Source organism: Carcharodon carcharias, chromosome 7 (genome assembly GCF_017639515.1).
Source record: "Carcharodon carcharias isolate sCarCar2 chromosome 7, sCarCar2.pri, whole genome shotgun sequence".
NCBI lineage: Eukaryota > Metazoa > Chordata > Chondrichthyes > Lamniformes > Lamnidae > Carcharodon > Carcharodon carcharias.
This window is the reverse complement of record NC_054473.1, coordinates 174,346,547-174,368,591: the sequence shown is the minus strand read 5'-3', so window position 1 is coordinate 174,368,591 and position 22,045 is coordinate 174,346,547. Positions and strand designations below refer to the sequence as shown.

The window sequence follows — 22,045 nt, the reverse complement described above, 5'->3', positions numbered from 1 at the left end:
CTGTTAGTGTATGTACTTGTGTGTGTAAGTGTGAGTGTGTTCTGGTGTATTAGAATACGTATTTGTGTGTGTTGGTGTTAGTGTGTTCTAGTGTGTATTAGTATATGTATTTGTGTGTGCATTAGTGTGAATGTGTTCTAGTGTGTTAGTGTACGTACTTGTGTGTATGTGTTAGTGTGTATATATTCCAGTATGTTAGCGTATGTATTTGTGTGTGTGTTCTAGTGTGTTAATGTATCTATTTGTGTATTCTAGTATGTTAATGTATGTATTTGTGTGTTCTAGTGTGTTAATGTATGTATTTGTGTGTGTTCTAGTGTGTTAATGTATGTATTTGTGTGTGTTCTAGTGTGTTAATGTATGTATTTGTGTGTGTGCTAGTGTGTGTCCTAACATGTTAGTATATGTATTTGTGTGTGTTAGAGTGTCTGTTGCCCTACCCATTGGCAACTGTGCATTACAGTACTACACTTGGCCTCAGCACCCCTAGGCTGGGATGGAGGCGAAAGAGATTTTAAAAGAGATATTCAACAGGCTAATAAAGAAGGAAAGTGTCTGGTTCTGTGTTCTGCTTGTTGAACCATTACATTGACAGTACAGGTATCTGTAATAGGATGTAGGGAGCACACGATTGACCTGGAGAAGAGCCCTAATCCCAGACTATATATCCATAAATGTTTTCCTGCAAACACAATCAAATATTTGTGCAATCAAAAATGTTTTACTCTAAAGGAGGGAACCCCAGAGGATGGGGGACACAGGATGGTTTAAGCTGATGATTCGGCCGCTGCGGAGCGCTCCTGACAGCAGCTGCCTGTCTGGATGTGAAATCCCAGGAATTTGACAGACTGAGGGTAATGGCTGCCTCCTCACGACCTTTGACCTGCGTGGATGATACAAGTCCTCTTCTGTTTCTTCTCAGACTGATTAGGGGTCAGGGCATCCCTCGCTGTCTCGCGTACAGTGATAAAACCTGGCCTCCATGAACAGCACAATAGATTTGTCAAGTTTTTGGCAGAGCAAGGGAAGATAAAGAAAGCATTCATTTTTGATGGGGTGTTGCTTTAAATGTTATCAGCTGAACATTCCTGTGGTAAAATGATAACTTTTCTTCTTCACAGTTTATCACCAGGTGACTTGACTTCTTAAGTAAAGCCCACAAGTAAACACATTATTCTGTCAGCTTATGTCAACGTGTTAAGTAGTTTAGCACAGTACCCGACTATGAAGGGATTCATCTTGTAATATACAGGATTTTATTGAATCTAAAAAGCATGCCAACACTGTTAGAACATCAGACTGTATCCTTGTATTTATTCAAATGAAGACCTTTGACCTGAATGTGTAGGTTTGTTTTTCAGCAATATGTCAGTAGCTTTAGGGAGCTCTTTAGTTTGTAGGTGTGAGTCAATCTGCTGCAAGATTTTCTTTTGCAGGTTAGGAACATAATCGGATTTGGCAGAGTGAAGTGAAGAGGCAGTGAAAATGGATTTTTTTTCTGTAATTTTTCTCTTTAGAAAAAGCTACGCTATTTTGCTTGGGAATGTGAGAGCTGTGGAGAAATGAGAAGGAGTACCAATTAGATGCTTTGGTTTCTGCAAACTTCAGGCGAGGTGCTTGAACCGTCATTGTGGAGCCTTAATTAGCAGCTGTGGGTGAGAGGTCACTGGCAGCTCGGCAGTCTTGACAGCCCTCCTATCAAGTGCAGAGAGAGAGAGAGGGATCGAGTTGGTTCATGGGTAACAGAAGAGGAGGAGGAGAGAAAGAAAGAGGAGCAAAAAAAAACAAGGCTTCTATAATTCAGGACTGGCCCAGTGGAAGAAAGCTCTTGTATCTCTGCGAGGCACTAAGTGTAGTTTGTGTGATCATTGCACTCCAAGTCTAACATGAGCGATTGGCTTTGAGTGAACTTGCAGTCATCTCTTTCTCTGCAGAGCTGCACGCTTCTGTTGCAGCTAACTCCCCAAAGGGAGCACACATATACATAAAGAGAGAGTGAGAGAGCGTGAGAGAGTCTCGCCTGTCAGAAAGCTAATGTTGTGTGAGTGAAGTTATCAAGCACTGTGGGAGGCGAGGACCTGCAGCTGGAAGAGACTCCTGCTTTGGGCAGCACTAGTCTGACTAAAGAAGAGTAATGTTGGGGTCCTCTGCCAGACCCTCATGGTTTCTCTTTGTCAGAGCCTAGACAATATGATCGAGATGAAAAGCTGGTCGTCACTGCTCCAGAATCTCAGTAAGTACCACTGGAGTGGTTGAGCACTTTACTGAATTGTTAGGGGACTGTCACTGGCTCCTCTGAGTGTTGAAATGCTTTTTCTCTTCTTTGTTCTTTTTTATCCGGCTGAGATAATGTTGCTGTAAATGGATTTTGTACAGTGTGCATGGCATTGGTGAAGAAGACTGTTTAAAGATTACACATCTGTGTGTAGCAATATACTGTAGATCAGGACCATGGTAAATAATTATGTATGCGCTATTTAACATTACTATAATCTGTAATGTAGTGTCACTTGTGTATTTTCTTTTAAAAACCACAGAGTAAGGAAAGGCTTTAACACCAAATATCTGACACCGGCCCTTAGCAGGTCGCAAACCTTTGACCTTTGCACCTGACCCTGAGATGGTGCCCTGTTAAGTGCTTTGAGTGAAGGAGCTGGCCTGATGCAGGGTTCTATTTGAAGCCGCGTGCTAAGAGAATTGGAGATTTGCTTCAGTCCTGGTGAAAGATGGATCAATCAAACTGCCTGTGCTTTTTTTTATTCTGATATGCGAAATCTCTCCAGTAAGTTATTTTCATAAAGTACCACTGTTGGGATGTGTGTCTGTACTGAGTCACATAATCTCTTTAGGAAACCACTCAGCTCCCATCGGATGGAAGATTTACCATTCAACTCATTTACTCAGTGATGTAGGACCCTGTTAAGTTAAACATGATGCAATTCTCAGTGTTGTGCACTTCCACTCCTCCCTCCCTACTGTAAAACTTTTCATCCAGATTCTGCTGCATTAGACTTTTTGACGTTTTTATTTTAGCTCACAAAACTGCTCATTCCAGATGGCATAAAAATTTAATGTTCACAGACTGAAGGGCAGAGGAATAAAAGCCTAAAGTGACTCTGTTGTGCTGGCTGTCAGATTACACAGATTGTGGAATGGAGCAGCATTAAGGGGATAAGATGGGGTTAAAAAAAGAACCACACTGTAAATAGAGAATAGATTAGAAGGAAAGCGGCAGCCAAAATGGATCCAGTTTGTATCTCCTCCGCTTCAGCAGTTCCTTAATGGAGAGGAGAGGGAGAGAGACGGGTTGAGGGAGCCTGGGGAAGGGTTGCACCCTGCAATGTGCAGGAGGGCAAAAGGCATCACTTAAAGCTTCATTGCCATCAACGCTCTTTCCTCAAGAGGATTAGCGGATGTGAGAGATCTGAGACGATGTTTGTATAAGCTGCTCAGATAGTGAAATGCTGTAACAGGCTCCAAAGAAATAATGCAGCATTTTTTTTATATAGCTAGGCTCGGGGCAGAGTGAATCCGCTGAGCCTGAAGGGGCTGTTTGAAGAGAGATCTGAGAACTCAGAAACAAGCCAAGAAATATTTGCACCCATTCACCAAAGTACAAGGAGCCTAAATTCTGCAGACAGGCCAATTCAGTCAGCTGGACCGGTGACTAGCAGCAAGATTGCAGGTCCCAGCCCCAGTTTGTACTGCATTAGGAGACCTCAGCCAGGCCCAGGATAGGGTGGGGCAGAGCAGGGAGTGGAATAAGAGGCTGAGCGAGCTGGCAGAGCTCCAGACTCTCGTAGGATTCAAAATAAAATCTGATTGTTTCAAACTAAAAAGCAAAGTCGTATTATTATTGAACTACCTTCTAGTGATAGTGTTAAAGCCTCGCAGATAGCAGGAGATGCAGTTCTGTGACTTTCCACAAAGGTGAATATTTAATCAAAACACACTCCCAATTTGCTAGCCGTAACAAATGCTTGGTTTTGTCATTTCTTTTTTCGCCAGTGCTACTTTTTCTCTTCGGTTACAACGTTAAAGCTCCGTGAGAGGAAACTGGTTTGGCGGCTGTTGGACAGCAGTTCCTACAGGTGTTTTGTCATATTGCAGTTTATTCAGGGCCCTGACCACTGCATGGAAATTGCCACAGGTGTGGCTGCTAGCTCCAACCAAATACCTGCGTAGGTTTAACTGAATCCCCACGGCTTTAGCATGCGCAAGGTTTGAGGCCGAGGTGCGTTCCTTTTTCTAATTTTTTTGGGGTGACAGGTCAATCGTAACGAGGATAATAAAAATAAAATACTCCTACCTGAGAGTACACGGGTCTATGACCTAATTTGTACTGCGTGTTAATGGAAAAAACGTAGGTGCACCAAAGGGATTACCTTTTACTCTTTCTGGCATGAAATCTGTGGATAAAATAGCAGACTCATTTAGTTACCCTCATGTCCCACCCTGACTAATGTCTCTGGTCTGGATGTATTTTTAAAGGCATATTGTTTAATCATGCAGGGAAATGAGTAGGTCAGGTTAAGAGCGATTATCCTAACTTCACATAGCTTTTACCAAATACGACAAGGATTTTCAAAATGTTTGAGGGACTGAGAGTTTTTATTTTCCCCCTAGCACTGTTTTAGGCGTAGTTTTATTCACAGGCTTTTCACCTGCAGAGTTCTCCCAGGACCCGTGAGATATCAGATTAAACGGTCAATTGGGAAAAGAGATGGTGCTTAGAGCATGTTGCTCTGCTGAATTCTGCCAGGTTGAGGCAGTTTATTATTAACAATCTGGAATTTCCGACTGGCAAGCCAAGTATCCCTGACAACAAAGCCTCTTTAAGTCATCGGCACAAGAAACATTTGTCAGTCATGGATCCTTTGGACATGCATCATACTAGACTCTGCGGGTAGATTGGAAGGGATTCAGTTTAAAAGTTCTAATGATGGAACTGTGTGGTGGCTTTCTTGACATTCTGACGCACTGAGGAGTCTTACTGAGGGTTGAGTGCATTCTACTATTGAAGAAGATTAGAGCTTAGGCCCAATTTGGGGGGCGGGGGGGGGGGGGTGGTTTAACCTAAAGAGTAGAGGTGGCTGTGAGTCTGATAGGAGGTTAAACTCTGAGTGGCCTGTTTCCAGACCCAAACCCCGCTCCATCCCACCCCATTTCCAGCTTTAACTGAAGCCAGAATGTGGGAGAGCAACAAACGGGCTCCAAGGAGGCGGGTTGGAAATTTAAATGAGGTTCAGGGCCGCATTTTCATTCCATTCTTCAACTTTAACTTTGCTTTTCCGCTTTCTCGACTGTTGGTGAATCTGGCAGCTTCATCAAGACAAAGAAGACCTGGTGGGTTCAGGAGTTGAGTCGAATGCTGGATCTAGGTGGCTGCCTGTAGACTGTCCTGGATTGGGCACACACCACCCATCAACATTGGGGCACCGGATCCACCAACATCAGGGACCACCCACTGACACCGGGGGCACCGCCCACTCTCCTGCAGAACACCCACCCCACCCCCCACACTCAAGGCCTCCAATCCATCCATGAAGCATCCGATTCTTTTTCACTCCCCAGCCACAAGGCCCCTGATTCCCCCACCCTTAGACTCCCAATATCCCCCCACCAAAAGGCCTCCCATTTCCTCCACCCTGCCTCACTCCAAAGCACACGCCAATCCTCCAGGATCAGCATCCCCCCCGATCGCACTCCCCGATTGACACACCCCTACTCCTGCCGCAATCCCCAATCAACTGCTCCCTGCCCCACCCCATTCCCCAGCAAGGACTTAACTACTCCTATGGCCGTCATGGACCAACTCCCTACCTGACTGGTGGCCAAGTCTCAATCAGTCTGGCCTCCAGGCAGGAAACCAATCAGTGAGCTCAAACACCTGATTTCTGGGTTCAACATGACATTCTGACCAATCAGCCTCCCTGGCGGTCACGTAGAAAAAATTCAGAAATAGAAACAGAAAGTGCTGGAAAACTCAGCAGGTCCTCTCACAGCATCTGTGGAGAGAGAAATAGAGTTAATGGTTCAAGTCCAATTTGACTTCTATGGAACTGGAGAGAGGTGGAAACCTAATGGGGGGTGGGGAGCAGGACAGCTAGAACATAGGGAAGGTCTGGGATAAATTTGAGGGTGGGGGAGATGAAATAACATAAAGATAAAAGCGAAATGAAATAACAACGATGTCATGGAACAAAAGGCAAAGGAAGTGATAATGTTTGGAGTAAAGGAACAAAGCATTGGTCCAGAGTGAGTGTTAATGGCAGAATAATGGACAACCCTGTCTAAAAGCAACAACGTTGAAACTAAATTTGGACTTGGCAAAAAAAAACTGATCAGTGGAGGACAGAGTTCATGGTCTTAAGTTGTTGAACTCAATGTTAAGTCCGGAAGGCTGTAAAGTGCCGTCTGGGAAGGTGAGGTGCTGTTCCTCCAGTTTGCATTGGGCTTCACTGGAACATTTGTGACTGGCCAAGGACAGGAATGTGAGTGTGAGAGCAAGGAAAAATTCAGCACTAGGGAGTAAATTAACTCATTACTCCAATCGGGGCGTTCCCAGTTTTTGCAGGGTGTGTTAAAAATATATGGAAAATCCAACCAATGCCACTCCATGCTGGGAATGACCAACTGGGGAATGAGTCTCCCTAGCTTAATGGAACCTGGGTCCTTTTTGGTCTCTGTTGCAAAGATGTGACCATTTCTGAAGCTTCGCAGCTGGACTGCCGGGTTTTACTCGGATGGTAGGGCTACAAGCTCTGGTCGGATTTATTCCTGTGCATTTCATCACCAACCCATCAACCGCCCAGTCCTTGCACTCCTGTCATTGGTCCATACTTCAACCTTCCCGCAGCCAATTAGAAAGGGAATAGACTCTTTGTTATGCAATTCAATGAAATGACTGTCAGTGAAAGAGCCTTTTTCTTCCCCGATCTCCAATATCTTTATAACTAATAAATGAAAGCTTTCAATGTTAATGGGGGAAAATACAGACAACTTAGTTTAAATAAAAGCAAAATACTGCGGATGTCGGAAACCTGAAAGAAAGATAGAAAATGCTGGAAAAACTCAGCAGGCCTGACAGTTTCTGTGAAGAGAAGAACAGAGTTGACGTTTTGAGTCCGTACGATCCTTCAGGGTCTGGAGAAGGGGCAATTTTGTTTGACATCCCTATGATTTTTCTCCTTTGTTGCTCACAGGAATGACCAGGAGATTAACCTTTAATTCCTGGAAACTCCAGGACAGTCCTGGAGGGTTAACAAGGGATCAGGGATGACTGAGCACGAGGTGATACATGCAGAGGTTCATGTGTCTGTTAGTCAAACACTTTAATATTTGATTCATTCTGATTGATTCCACAACCTTACGCTGTTCTTCTCTATGTACACACCTATTAATTACTTCACACTAGTCCTTATGGAATGTATCATCATGCCGTACATTATAGACTTTTATTTTAAAAGAAAATATTGCTACTTTGACAATTACAGTACAAACAAGGAATTGTGTTGCACAGTTTAAGAGTTATAAGTTCCCTTATCTCCATTAGCAGGCATGGGTTCACAGTACAGGGTTACCTTGTGCTTGGTCAAGATGTCACAGGCAGCACACAAACCTCATGCTGTCATAATGATTACTGTGTGCTGAAACATGAGATTGAAACATGCTGCTGGCTGGCAACATGCTTAGCAGGAGGGTCCAGCAGCATGTGTGACTAGCAAAACTTACAACTGGCTTGCGCTTCTTATAGAGTAGGTGCATTCAGACTATTAGTTAAGGTCTTTGAGGAAAGGAAGAAGACTACCAATGGCATGTCAAGAGCGGACCTCCACGCTCTCGAAGCGGCTCTGGAAGGTTTCATTCAGGAGGCCGAAATGCTGTTTTTCCTCAGGGAGTTAGAAGACCCTTCAAGCATACCCTGAGAAGGGAATGCAAGCAGGTGGCTGGGGAGGTAAATTCCAGGCATCTGGCCCCAAGCTGTGGTGCTGGGAAAAAGTTCAGTGACCTCTCATGAATGGTGAAGGTCAGTGAATACATCTTCCAGTGACATCTCCTACCCATCACTCAGCAATCATGATGCCTAACAATCTGATAGCCCACCTCACTCTCACACTTACCAATGCTTCATGCCTTTCACCCACATTGCAAAGCTTCAACATACTCCCAGCTATTTAAGTATGACAGGCAATTAACTCAAACACATTGCAACACACTCACTGATGCTCTTCCCTCTCTCATGCAGAACAAAGTCGCAAATAACAGGAGACAGCAGCAGAGAAGCAGTAGGGGACAGGCCTGCCTATATCACCTGAGCCCTCAGAGGCAAAGGTGCTGTGAATCTTTGAGCTGACAGTTGCATTGGATATCACTGAGAACATTCAGGATGCTAGTGTGTTCCCACCTAATACAGGATCTCAAATTCGACTTCACCTCATGCTGCTCTCTGGCATGAAATGCTAGCTGCTGATGGTATAATCATGGGCCTCTAGTTTTTCACCCCACCCTCCTTCCCTCACCCCCAACCCTCCCCTTCTGCAGTTTCCCTTTCAGATACCCCCAAAGACCATATTCTCAGCCCGCCAGCGCAGCCTCATCATGAAGGACATGAGTACAAGCGAACCTTTTATGATGAAGCACCATCACTAGATCTGACAATCTGCAGTCACCAGTACTGCATGTACTTCAGAGGGTGTTATAGAGGCAGGATCCACATGTGGTGAGTCACTGGGCACGAGTGAACTGCAGCCAGACCGGGGGAAAGGGCGGCGTGTGTGCCAGCTCACCGGAGGGCAAGGTCACAAATGAGTTCTGTTGCAGTGAACTCAGATGAAGACCTTGATGGGGTAGCATACAAACAAATGCTGACGTGTTCACACGCCGCAATGCTTGGCGTACTGGAAAGCCTGCTGCAGAACCTGTTGTCATTACCAAGGAGCATGGAGGAGCCTGGCTCCAGTTTGGCACAAGATTTCACATGGAGCTTGGAATCCATCCTTTCCAGTGTGAAATTGGTGGCCAGCTCAATGAGAACATTTGCAGACCCAGCCCCGATGTAGTTTGTAGTGACAATCTCTCAGCTTCCATTGCAACACGGGCAGAAGCCATGTCTCAGTACTGCAGTGGATACTCAAACTGAGGTCATGAGATCCATGCTTGGTGCTGTGCAAGCCTAGCTGGTTGCAGTGCAGACTCAGACTGCTGCCAGCACCATTGCAGATCCAGGTCAGGTTAGACTCTCACAGCGGTCCAGCAATCTGTGCTGCAGCTCCAGTGGCGGGGGGGAGTGGCTGCAAATCTGTGGTGCACGAACCTGATGCCACTGTCCGGGGCCTATCGCTGCCAGAGCTCCTGTTGTTGCTTGTTAGCCAGCCCAGAATGCTGCTGCCTATGCCGGGTTGGTGCATTGACAAGTGGGGCTCTGAAGGCCCAGAGCTGCCTGAAGGCCAGGCCCAGAGCTGCCTGAAGGCCAGGCCCAGAGCTGCCTGAAGGCTACCTGTGAGCTGCCCCGCTGAAAGTCAGCAGCCACGCACATTGGAGCACTGGGCCAGTCAAAGACACCCACGAGACAGGCACTACGGAGAAGCAAAAGATGAACACTTACATTTTGTGTGTATAATTTTAAAGTGTTGTTAGACAGAGTTGCATTAGAAAGGCTTTTTTTTGAGTGGTAACTTTTATTTTAGGATTTTGGCCAAGAGCTGGCCTATATCAGAGGGATGGAACAGTGTGCAATTGTGGAGAAGCTGAATGTGGGCGATGAGATTTTTGGGGATCGAGAGTCTTCAGCTGTCCAGATAGACTGACCAAAGTGACGAGGTCTCTCATGCCACTGCCTCCTCCTTCTCTTGCTCCTCCTCCTGAGGTTCACAATAAAGGCCTGGTTACAAGGGCTGCACCCTCATGAGACCCAGGTTGTGGAGAATGCAGCAGCAGCAACCCCTGGCATTTGGAGATTGGCTCAGGTGAGCACAGGAAGCCCCCAAGCACTCCAGGCAGCGGCATTGTTTGAGAGTGGCACTGGTTTGTTCGATGACACTTCTGGTAGCAGTGTGGTTCCTGTTGTGCACATGCTGCCCAGGCCTGGTTGGGTGGTGGAGCGGAGTCATGAACCAGCTGTAGAGAGTGCAGCTCTTGTCAGGTGGCAGCCAGCGTCTGGTTCGAGTATGGTGGGAATGACTGACTGGCACAGGGTGAAGGCATCCTGCTAGTGTAGCAGGCATTCACCGGCATGATGTTCTATGCCTTGTCGCACACCAACTGCACATTAAGGGAGTGGTAACCCTTGCAGTTCCGGCATATCTCCTCATTGACATGTGATCCCTGCAAAGTCATGTGGGTGCAGTCAATGGTTTCCTGCACCATCGGGAATCCCGCTAACTTGGCAAAGCCACATCCTGGCTCCTCCTGCTTTGCCTTGGTTATTGAGAAGGCTATGAATTCCCCCCTTCTAGAATATAGACCCTCTGTAAATTCTCTGATGCTGTGATGCAAGGCAAACCATGAGGTATCGGCAAAGTCGCTGGCTCCTACCTGAAAGGTTCCAGAAATTGAGGGATATGGTGAGCTTTACGGCCACTGGCAGCGCTATTCTTGCCTTGGTCTGTAGAGCTGCATGTCTGGGTGAAGGAGCGGTACAGTTCAGTGACTGCCACCTTGGTGAATCATGGCCACCTCAGCTCTCGTAATCTGGGAGAATGTGGCCTTCCCTTGAGTGCCCTCCTCATCCCCCCTCGACACACGGCTTCCCCTCTCTTCTGCCTTTGCCTCTGTTGCTGTCGTGCTGCAGCCCAAGAGTTACTGCAACTTTAAACCCCATTAATGACAGGAGGCTTTCTGCTGATAGGCAAGTAGTCACTAATCATCCAAGAAGTAGTTTAGGAGAAACTTCTTTACCCAGGCCGTGTTTAGAATGTGGAACTCACTACCATTTGGAATAGTTGAGCTGAATACCGTGGATGCCTTTAAGTGGAAGTGAGATAAACACACAAGAGAGAAGGTTATTTTGCTAATGTGGAATTAAGTAAATAGTCTGGGAGGAGGCTTGTGCAGAGTATAAACACTGGCATAGACCAGTTGGGCCAAATGACCTGTTTCTGTGCTGCAAGTTTGAACTCTTTGGAAAATTCCGGTAGCACTCCTGACTCCCAACACCTTTGTAAAACCCCTCCAATGAGACAGTACCTCCACTATCTCTAGCAGCAAAAGACCATTGAAAACACCTCACCGGAAAGTCCCATGCTGTTCCTTTGATTAGTGTTAGCATGGAGGGAGGCCCTCGTGCGGCTGAACACATATTCAACTGGGAGTGTTTAAGGGGCAGGCCCCTGTTAGCATCCTTACCAACATAGCGAGCTATGCTGGAAGTGGCCAAAAGCGTTCAGCAGCCATTTTCTACTCCTTGGGCTTCCATGGCACTGACACCAGCGGTGCTCTGGAGCTGAATCTTGTGGCCTAAATATTTAAGCTAGGACATCATACTTGATGCCATGACGAGGGTAATCCTGAAAATTTGTATCGTTTAGCTTTCTTTGATTAAATAAAAGGTACCAGAACACTGCCTACGTTTAATACAGTTTGGGTGGTAAAATACGAAGGACTATTTAATTAATTTAGAAATTTTCTGAAGCATTTGAAAACAGGAGGCCTGAAGCTAATAAATGACAGGCCTCAGGCCTCTTTTGTTTTCTCAGCTGGTGCCCTGTGTTCATATCCCGGCAACAGCATGAGAAATGCCACTGGGTGTTTCCATGATTACAGGTCCATGGGTCAACGACCATTCCCTTTCTTTTCCTCTCCCTCTTATTGGCTGTTATGGATGTACTGAGGGTGTTTATGGGCAGCTGATTGACCCATTTGAGCTGGGTTAACCCCGGAGAGGCAGTCAGTCAGAGCAAGGTCAGACAGGGTGCAGACGCTGTGACCTCGCACAGTCTGAGTGCGGTGACCGGATCATCCTGGGAGAACGACCAGCTGCTTCGCTTTTTTTTTCCCTGAGATCTTTATGTGTAAAGGGCGAGTGCGGTAAATGAAGGGCCTACCACCTGTGGACAGCAAAATCATGAGTAAACAAAGTGCAGTCATTAGGTAGAAAAAGAATCTTAATTGTTCACTACTGCCTCTGAATTAATTGATTATGTCTCCACATTGATTCTGCCTCCCTCTTTCACCCCTGGATGTCTATCCGTAATACTTTGAAGGAACTTACTGTAGTTTGAAAAGTGGCACAAAAAATGCAGTTTGTGTACATTGGGAGGCACAATGACTTTCCACAATTATATTGTTGGCTTGTTGGTTTGCATTCAGTTACTCGTTGCCTCGTTAAAATAATAATTTTTTAAAAGACATATAAAATCTGAAGATTGGCTTTAAAAAAAAAAAATGCGCACCCTCCCAAATGGCCCAGAGAGTGCTGACACCACTGCAGAAAGCACTCAGCGATGCAGACCTGAGAAGTACAGGCTAAATTCCTGGAATGTGCTGGGTTCATGGATCTCGAGCAGGGCAGCAGGAGAGAAAGAAGAGGCGCTCAGGTGACTTCACTTCCATTTATGGCGGTGACTGCACCCTGAAAGTAATTCAGTCCTGCAGCCGGAGGGGGCACCTATTGGATGGACATGGCCACGATGCCTTCTACAAGCAATTAATGGGTTGCCACCCAGTGTCTGGGTTAACAAATGAAAATAAAGCAATATGGGTGTGCTGCAGGAAGGCTGCTGATGCCTGTAGAAGCAGCAAAGTCAGAAAACTGGAAAAGAAACAGCTAATTGATCATTTATGTCATTAGTTTCCAGGGTATAGAGTCCAGTCTATCACAGAGGCAATGTGTTCTGGTAGCTATTGGCAACACAATTGAACAGCGATTTTAAAATTGCTTGTAGTTGCATGGAAACTAGAGAGAATTATGCAGAATTTGCAGCACAGAAATAGGCTGTTTGGCCCAACTGGTCCATGCTGGTGCAAATGAGACTCCTCTCATCCTATTTTATCAGCATATCCTCCTATTCCTTTCTCCCTTATGCATTTACCTAGCTTCCCCTTAAATGTATCTGTGCTATTCGCTGCAACCACTCCTTGTGTTAGTGAGTTCCACATTCTAACCACTCTCTGGGCGACTTGCCTGAAAGGACAATTTTGAGCATACCTTTAAAAAAATACTGGTACTCTTGAATAGGCCTGGAGGTCAATTTCAGGTCAGTTTCACACATGAAAATCAAACTGATGAGGAATTCCCCACATATCGGAACTGACGGATAAGTGAAATTATCATCAGGCGATAGTATCTTTAGTAGATTCATATAGAAAGTCACCTATTAATATCGAGTCATGAGAAGAGTGTGTGAAAATCAGAAATGTGGTCGCAGCATTTTTCTCTTAAGATGTCGTTTGTTATTAGTTTAGACTAGCCATGTCTGAAAATGATATTTACAGGATTATGCAGAGCATGATTCTATTAGCCTTGTAGGTCATCTGATCTACAGTACGAATCAATAATGAATAAGATTTTAGGTTTCCACATACCAAATGAAGTATGTTAAGGCATAGGTTTAATGATTTATTCACCCCAGAGCTTAAGGTACATGCCGAAATGGGTGCAGGGAAGGATGTGGTATTGACTCATAGCCTGCTGTGGTAAGCCAGCCCGCCGAACTGACTGCCAATCTGCCCACCAAATAATGGCCATTTGAGCAAAGTACCAAATGGTGATGGGCACACCACGGGAACTGCACCTCCAGTATGAAGCGGTGTTCAAATCCGGGAACCCGGAGCAGTTTGATGGTCTGCTGGCTCAGTCTCAGGGTGGAATCGTCCCAGATTTGCACTAAGTGCGGCATCAGGCAGGTAAAACCACGTTTCACCCGCCGGCCGCAATGGCGGCTTCTCATGCAGTATCGTCCCAAACCCGCCACATTAATTATGCGTTCCTGGGAAACACGCCATTTCCATGGCGGGCGGGCTCCGATTCGCCTGCCACTCTGTCACCTCACCACTTCATCACGCCAGGCACCACATTTAAAGTACAGCCCCACATTCTTCCAGCCCAGGACTGCTGCAAATAAGACATGGCCCCGAAAGGCAAGATGGCTGCAGCCCCCCCACCCCCGGTTTAGTGATGCTTCTCTTGAGCGCCTTTTGGACGCTGTGGAAGCCTGCCATCATGTCCTCTACCCCAGCTCTGGCCGCAGGAGGGGCAGCAACATTACCACTCTGGCTTGGTAGGCGATGGCAGTGGTGATCGGTGCCAATGCTGCACAGAAGAGGTTGGCCATCCAATGCAGATAGAGCATGAATAATCTCATCCATGCCACCAGAGTAAGGCAACCTTCTCATCACTCTAAACTCACACACTCAAGCCCTTCACAAGTTCACTAGCATCTCATTCATTGCCAGCTCAAGAGACGTCTCTCTCACACACACCCTCACATCTTCATCTGGCCTCATCTGCTCTGGAGACTGCCTCCTCAGTCCTCATCATCTTGAGGCCACTTGCACAGATCAACATGTGCCCCCACACACACCCTGGGATATCTTCTTTCCCCAGTTCAGCTCTCGTCCTGCACCCTCTTCTCTTGCCTGAGGCCACTTCTCCCCTTTCCTCGAACAAGCCCTGGCCCTGGCCCTGCAGCCGTACAAAGCCACCCCCGCCTAATGGCTGGTCTGGTGGGTAGAGACCTGCCCGTGAGCCCTCCTAAAAGTGAAGTGGTGCTGCCTGTGAAGCCTGGTGCTGATGACAGCGAGTGCTGTCCAAAGCAAGGTAGGCAAACACACCTTGAAATCCCAAGCGACGTGCAGCCCGCCAGGTAGACATCACTTATGTGGAGTTGCGGAACACGCTGGCGTGCAATCATGCCAACATGAGCAGATGATCCAGTGTGGGGGGGATGAGTCCGACAGGCTGGCCTTATGGTGATATGCTGATGTATTACAATGGGGTTCCTGACCACCGAGTGCAGTAAGAGTGACCCTGGCGAGCTGACGATCGCAAACTGGTTTTATGACATTGTGAAAGCGATTTTTTTTTGCCTTCTCGCCATGTTGCTTGCTCACACCTCTGAGCACACCCGATGCCAGCGGGCACGGGTGATTCTGCCCTAAGTCTCGTGACCCTGCGGCACATAGATCTTGTCTTGAAATGTAGAAATGTTCCTTTCTTTTGTTCCGCTGTGCCAATGATGCTAGCAACACAACAGACTTACTCTCAGAACAGCCTGCGTTTTAGTTCACTTCACGGGTTTGCATCAGACGGGAGGGTAGGGGAGATGTGAAGCTGTTCCACCCCCACCATAGGGTTTGCATAGAATGTACAGCTCAGAAACAGGCCGACAATCATTGCTGATGTATACACTCCAGAGGAGCCTCCTCCCACCCTGTTTCATCCAACGCATTCAACATATCCTTCTACTCCTTTCTCCCACATATGCTTATCTATCTCCCCCTTAAATGCATCTCTGCTATTCACCCCAAACGCTCCATACAGTACATTCTACCACCTGGGTAAGGAGGCTTCTACTGAATTCCTAGTTGGATTTATTAGTGACTATATTCAATTTGCGATCCCTAGTTTTGGTCCTAAGAACAAGATTTTGGGTGTATTTGGCAAATATACACTGGCTTGTTCAGTGGGTGGGAAATTCGTGATGTGCAACCCCACAGCCCTCTTTTCCTGCCAGCAGCTCAGACTTGGATAACTGGCCCTGTTCGATACATGTTCAACACAGACAGGGAAATGCTTTTGCTCTGCATTGTGTGAAATTGTAAATGCATTCTTGCCAGGGAGTGCATTAGACAAAATCAGCGAGCTGGTTTTCCTCTCCAGTGTACCCCTGAGAGCACTTGCCCCATTTTGGGGTAGGGGTGAAGGGTTGTTTTCATAGTTACATCATAGATCAGTGAGAAACGACCAACAAGGGCATAGTTTGGTGACAAGCTTTCCTCACTGTCGGGTTTTAATTCACTGCGAAAAGAAAAGTTTGTTTTCCAATTTTAATGGATTACAAAATCCTTGTATAATTCATGTGTGACTGAGATGAGAGGGAATAGAATATATTTTTCATTGACTTTATTTTCATGTTTTTCCTGGTGGTTAATCTGGTAAGTTGTCCTGTATCTCACAGTCTGTGCTCTCAGGCTGACTGATTGGCACCGCGGATGAGGGACTTCTCCCCAGTGTCACAGCCAATATGTCTCCCTTGATCCACATCACTCAAACAGATGATATGGTCGCGATCATATTGCTGAGTGCAAATTAGCTGCCATTTATCTGCACTTGGATTTTAAAAAACTTGAATTGGCTGTACAGCACTTTAGGATGACCTGAGGTGGTGAAAGGCGCTGTATAGATGCAAGTCTTTCTTTGGTAGGAATGTTATTATTGGATTTGTGAGCTCTAGGTCATGGAGGGAGAAGTCACCGATTCCTGATCCAGACCCCGCGACCTCCTGCCAGAAAGTACGCACCAGGTGTGAGGCCAGGATTGTGCTTGGTTATGAGACTTCCATCCCCCACCACGTTTCCATAACTGAATTTCTATTTACACTCACTATCTTGTCTCCCAAGTTAGGGGTGGCATTTGGCTGAGATACACAGAGGGTTCATTGCCAATGGGGTATAAGTGCTTTCAATATGAATTGTAGGAGTTGTAGAGAAGGACCACACCTGAAGAGGTTAATAGGTTTTACAGGGGCTTTAAAGAGTCCAAGTAAGACCATTCTTTTGTCTACCAGAACATTCAAATCAACAGCAGTGCTAAAAAAATCGACAGCAGCATTCAGAAAGCCCTTGCAAGTAGGGTAGTACAGCTGTAATTGGTTTAATGCATGCTGGTGCCAAGCTGTTGCTTAATCTAGTAATGGTAATACTTAACAATCTGTGATAACGTTATCTCGCTGTTTAGGTCAGATTTTACAGTGGCAAAATGAAGGTCACATTACCAGGTCTTAATGGTACTTTTGTAAAAGCAATGATTGTAAGTGTTATGGAGAAGCAAGATAAAGGAAAGAGAGCACTTTGATTCTTTATGTAAACACAGAGAGAGAGCTACTGTTGCTCCTCTGCAGTTTAACTTCTAACTACCTTTGAAAGACTATAGAGGGAGTTGGTGACTCAGAGAAAGTTTAAACAGACCAACTTAACACCGTAAAGGTGACTGCACACAAACTACTGAGCAATCATTTCTCCCACTTGATTGTCATGGGCTAACTCGGTACATGTTATGGATTGCAGCTAGACCCCTGAATGGCGAAACATCATGAACTTACCCACTAGGCTATGAGGATGCCTGTGTTATTTTCAAATGTCTACACTTTGGATGTAATCTGACAAGGTCTGGAGTAAAGAAAACCAGCCCTTAATAAGTCTGTATGCTAGGCTATGTGGTGACTTTGTCTGAATGCAAAACCCAGCTGCTTGCTTCGAACACCACACTAATGCTGCAGTATGTTCCAAAAAGCTTCCTGGACCTGGGTGAATGCCCCAGAGCAATGGATGCCAGAGGGCATTGTCAGTTTGTAGGCGTGCCGAGCTGTTAACACACCAGCCTTCAGTCTCTATCTCTCCTAATTTACTGAGTATAAGTGACCGTGCTGATGGATTCGTGGCTGAGACCGTGGCTTTCAAATTTCTGCATTAATAATCTTTCCTTCATTCCCTCTCCAGATGTCTCTAATTTATCCACTTATTCAGCGGGGGTGTGACCTGCTGTTCCTCTTGTCAGTGCTAATGCTGCCTGATGACAATAAATTTTGACTTGTAATAACATTTCCAACTGAAATTAATTGACCCCGCCTGACTCTTGATCATGACCCTTTCCCCTTTGCAATAGGGAGAAGACCTTAATAAGCTCATCTTGGCCCTTAGCGACACTCTTGAGGGCTGAGGAAGGGAATATGTTGGTGCATTCAGACAAGAGTAGACAAAGGTATTGCTTAATCTCTAATCAGCTTTGGAGTGGTGGACAAGAGCAGACTCTGATTCCCTACAGAGACAAGTAATCACCCCAGCTTTACAAGCCTTAATAGGGTCTGCATCCGTTTCCTTTCGCTGGGGAGCAGTACATTCAGCCCATGGTGAATAAATGTGGAATAATCGACAAGACGTGAGATCTAGACAAGCAGCATTCATTTTCAGCTGCCTGTATATTGTGGCTGCAAATTGCCCGTTTCCATCTCTGTCGATCACTGTGATTTTACTCTCGTACCGACCCAGGACTTTGAATAATTAAAAGTGTGACAGGCAGTGGCAAAAGGCAAAATGATTTTTCCTTTCATCTGTGGATTTTAACCAAATCATTATTGACCTTATTTTTTTTCCTTAATGCCAAGCAGTATTACCACATTTTGTTTTTTTCTTTCGTGAGATGTGGGTATCGCTGACAAGGCCAGTATTTGTTACCCACCCCTAATTGCTCTCAAACTGAGTGGCTTGCTAGGCCATTTCAGAGGGCAGTTAAGAATCGATCACTTGGAATCAAATGTAAGGCAGATTAAGTAAGGATGGCAGATTTCTTTCCCTAAAGGGGCATTAGTGAACCAGATGGGTTTTTTTTTAACAACAATCAACGATAGCTTCATGGCCACCATCACTGAAATGGGCTTTCAACTCCAGATTTTATTAATTGAACTTTAAATTGTTTTGAACTCACATCCCCAGACCATTAGGCTGGACCACTGGGTTACTACTCCAGTGCTTTACCACTACACCATCATCTTCCCACTGTCTTTTGTGTCAGAAAGGCATTGTAATCCCAGAGATGAAAACAAAAAACTGCGGATGCTGGAAATCCAAAACAAAAACAGAATTACCTGGAAAAACTCAGCAGGTCTGGCAGCATCGGCGGAGAAGAAAAGAGTTGGCGTTTCGAGTCCTCATGACCCTTCGACAGAACTAAGCAGGTCTGGCAGCATCGGCGGAGAAGAAAAGAGTTGACGTTTCGAGTCCTCATGACCCTTCGACAGAACTAAGTCTACTTAGTTCTGTCGAAGGGTCATGAGGACTCGAAACGTCAACTCTTCTTCTCCACCGATGCTGTCAGACCTGCTGAGTTTTTCTATTGTAATCCCGTCCTGCTTCTCGACTGTGCTTGTACCCAGCTCTGTCCCAACACTAGTCAATTGCATGTGTGAAACCGCCCTGATTGCGAACAACTGAATGCATTTCAATAACATTTCTATACCCATGTGTTAAAGTCCTTTCTGTTTGACACTGGTTATAAACTATTGTTAAACCAGTGAAAAAAGGAATTTCACATAAGCATGTTAATGTATGTGTTAACAGTGTCATGCAGCCTAGTCTCCTAAATGTGCAAATAATGTGGAAAGTGCCGTACATCACAGGAGATGAGGACTGAGATGTTAAACTGAGATCCCGCCTGCCCCCTCAGACAAAAGATCTTATGGCACTATTTGGAAGAAAAGCAGGTGAAGAATGATGAGGAATTATGAGGCCTCTTTTCCCCACTTCTCGTAGAAAGTATGGTGCTGCTTGTCACTCCTCCATATCCTTTCTGACAGAACAGCAGCCACATCCGATGTTAACTCACAAGGGATCTGAAGGGAGTGCAGATTTGTAACAACCACAAGAAATGTCCCTATTTGTGAACTTTAATGCAATGAAATCTCTTGAAACACAGAACAAAGAGTACAAGGGGGAAATCAGGTACCAAGGCTGGCTTGGAGGAAGGGACCACAGGTGTGATTGAAAATAGGTTTTCCAAGAGGCTTTTGAAATCAGAGGAACGGTTACAAAGGCATAAAAGGTGTGGGGTCAAAATGAAACATTGGAAAAGTGGCAAGGTTTACCAGGTAGGAGGAGCAGGCAGTGTGAGTGGGAGTCAACCTGGAAGAAGATTACAATAGAGAGTCAGCGGCAGGCTTTGTAAATGAGGCTAAAGATTTTAGAATCAATTGTCCAGAGGTGTGAAGAGGCTGTTCATAATTCTTCAAAATAGTCACATAAGTTTTTTTCATTTACGGGATGTGGACTTCGCTGGCTGGGCCAGCATTTATTGTCCATCCCTAATTGCCCTTGAGAAGGTGGTGGTGAGCTGCCTTCTTGAAACACTGCACTCCATGTGGTGTAGGTACACCCACAGTGCTGTTAGGAAGGGAGTTCCAGGATTTTGTCCCAGCCACAGTGAAGGAACGACGATATATTTCCAAGCTAGGATGGTGAGTGACTTGGAGAGGAGCTTTTAGGTGGTGGTGTTCCCATCTATCTGCAGCCCTTGCCCTTCTAAATGGTAGTGATCGTGGGTTTGGAAGGTGCTGTCTAAGGAGCCTTGGTGAGTTCCTGCAGTGCATCTTGTAGATGGTACACACTGCTGCTACTGTGTGTCGGCGGTGGAGGGAGTGAATGTTTGTGGATGTGGTGCCAATCAAGTGGGCTGCTTTGTCCTGGACGGAGTCAAGCTTCTTGAGCATTGCCTCCCCAAGCACCTGGGGAGTATTCCATCACACTCCTGACTTGTGCCTTGAAGATGGTGGACAGGATTTGGGAAGCCAGGAGGTGAGTTACTTATCGCACGCTTCCTAGCCTCTGACTGCTGTTGTAGCCACAGTATTTATATGCCTAGCCCAGTTCAGTTTCTGGTCAATGGTAATACCAGGGTATTAATAGTGGGGGATTCAGTGAAGGTAATGCCATTGAATTTGAAGAGGTGATGGTTAGATTCACCCTTTTTGGAGATGGTCATTGCCTGACTCTTGTGTGGCGCTAATGTTACTTGCCACCTGTCAGCCCAAGCCTGGATATTGTCCAGGTCTTGTTGCATTTGGACATGGACTGCTTCAGTATCTGAGGAGTCGCGAATGGTGCCGAACATTGTGCGATCATCATTGAACATCCCCACTTCTGACCTTATGATGGAAGGAAGACAATTGATGAAGCAGCTGAAGATGGTTGGGCTGAGGGCACTACCCTGAGGAACTCCTGCAGAGATGTCCTGGAGCTGAGATGACTGACCTCCAACAATCACAACCATCTTCCTTTGTGCTAGGTATGACTGCAATGAGCAGAGAGTTTTCCCCCTGATTCCCATTGACTCCAGTTTTGCTAGGGCTTCTTGATGCCACATTCTGTCAAATGCGGCCTTGATGTCAAGGGCAGTCACTCTCACCTCACCTCGGCTCTTTTGTCCATGTTTGAACCAGGGCTGTAATGAGGTCAGGAGCTGAGTGGCCCTGGCAGAACCCAAACTGGGCATCAGTGAGCAGGTTTATTGCTGAGCAAGTGCCACTTGATGGCACTGTTGATAATCCCTTCTATTACTTTACTGAAGATGGAGAGCAGGCTGATGGGGTGGTAATTGGCCGGGTTGGATTTTTCCTGCTTTTTGTGTACAGGACATACCTGGGCAATTTTCTATAAAGCCGGGTAGATGCCAGTGTTGTAGCTGTGCTGGAACAGTTTGGCTAGGGGCGTGGCAAGTTCAGGAGCACAAGTCTTCAGTACTATTGCTGGAACATTGTCAGGGCCCATAGCCTTTGTAATATCCAATACTTAACAGCCGTTTCTAGATATCATGTGGAGTGAATCGAATTGCCACAGACTGGCAGCTGTGATGCTGGGGACCTCCAGAGGAGGCCGAGATGGATCGTCTACTTGGCACTTCTGGCTGAAGATTGTAGCAAATGTTTCAGCTTTATCTTTAGCACTGATGTGCTGGGCTCCCCCATCATTGAGGATGGGAATGTTTGTGGAGCCTCCTCCTCCAGTGAGTTGTTTAATTGTCCACCATCATTCACAACTGGATGTGGCAGGACTGCAGCGCTTAGACCTGATCCGTTAGTTGTGGGATCACTTAGCCCTGTCTATTACTTGCTGCTTATGCTATTTGGTGCACAAATAGTCTGTGTTATAGCTTCACCAGGTTTACAACTCATTTTTAGGTATGACTGGTGCTGCTCCTGGCATGCCCTCCTGCACTTTTCATTGAACCAGGGTTGATCCCCGGGCTTGATGGTAATGGTGGAGTGGGGGATATGCCATAAGGTTACAGATTGTGTTTGAGTACAATTCTGTTGCTGCTAATTGGCCACAGCGCCTT

At 46.0% G+C, this 22,045-nt stretch overlaps 1 protein-coding gene across 3 annotated transcripts in view; it reads left to right on the top strand.

Moving 5' to 3' along the window:
• gse1 (Gse1 coiled-coil protein) overlaps positions 1–22,045 on the top strand; it is a 604,225-nt gene that overhangs the window by 370,905 nt on the left and 211,275 nt on the right. The gene's annotated exons all lie outside the window — the stretch shown is intronic.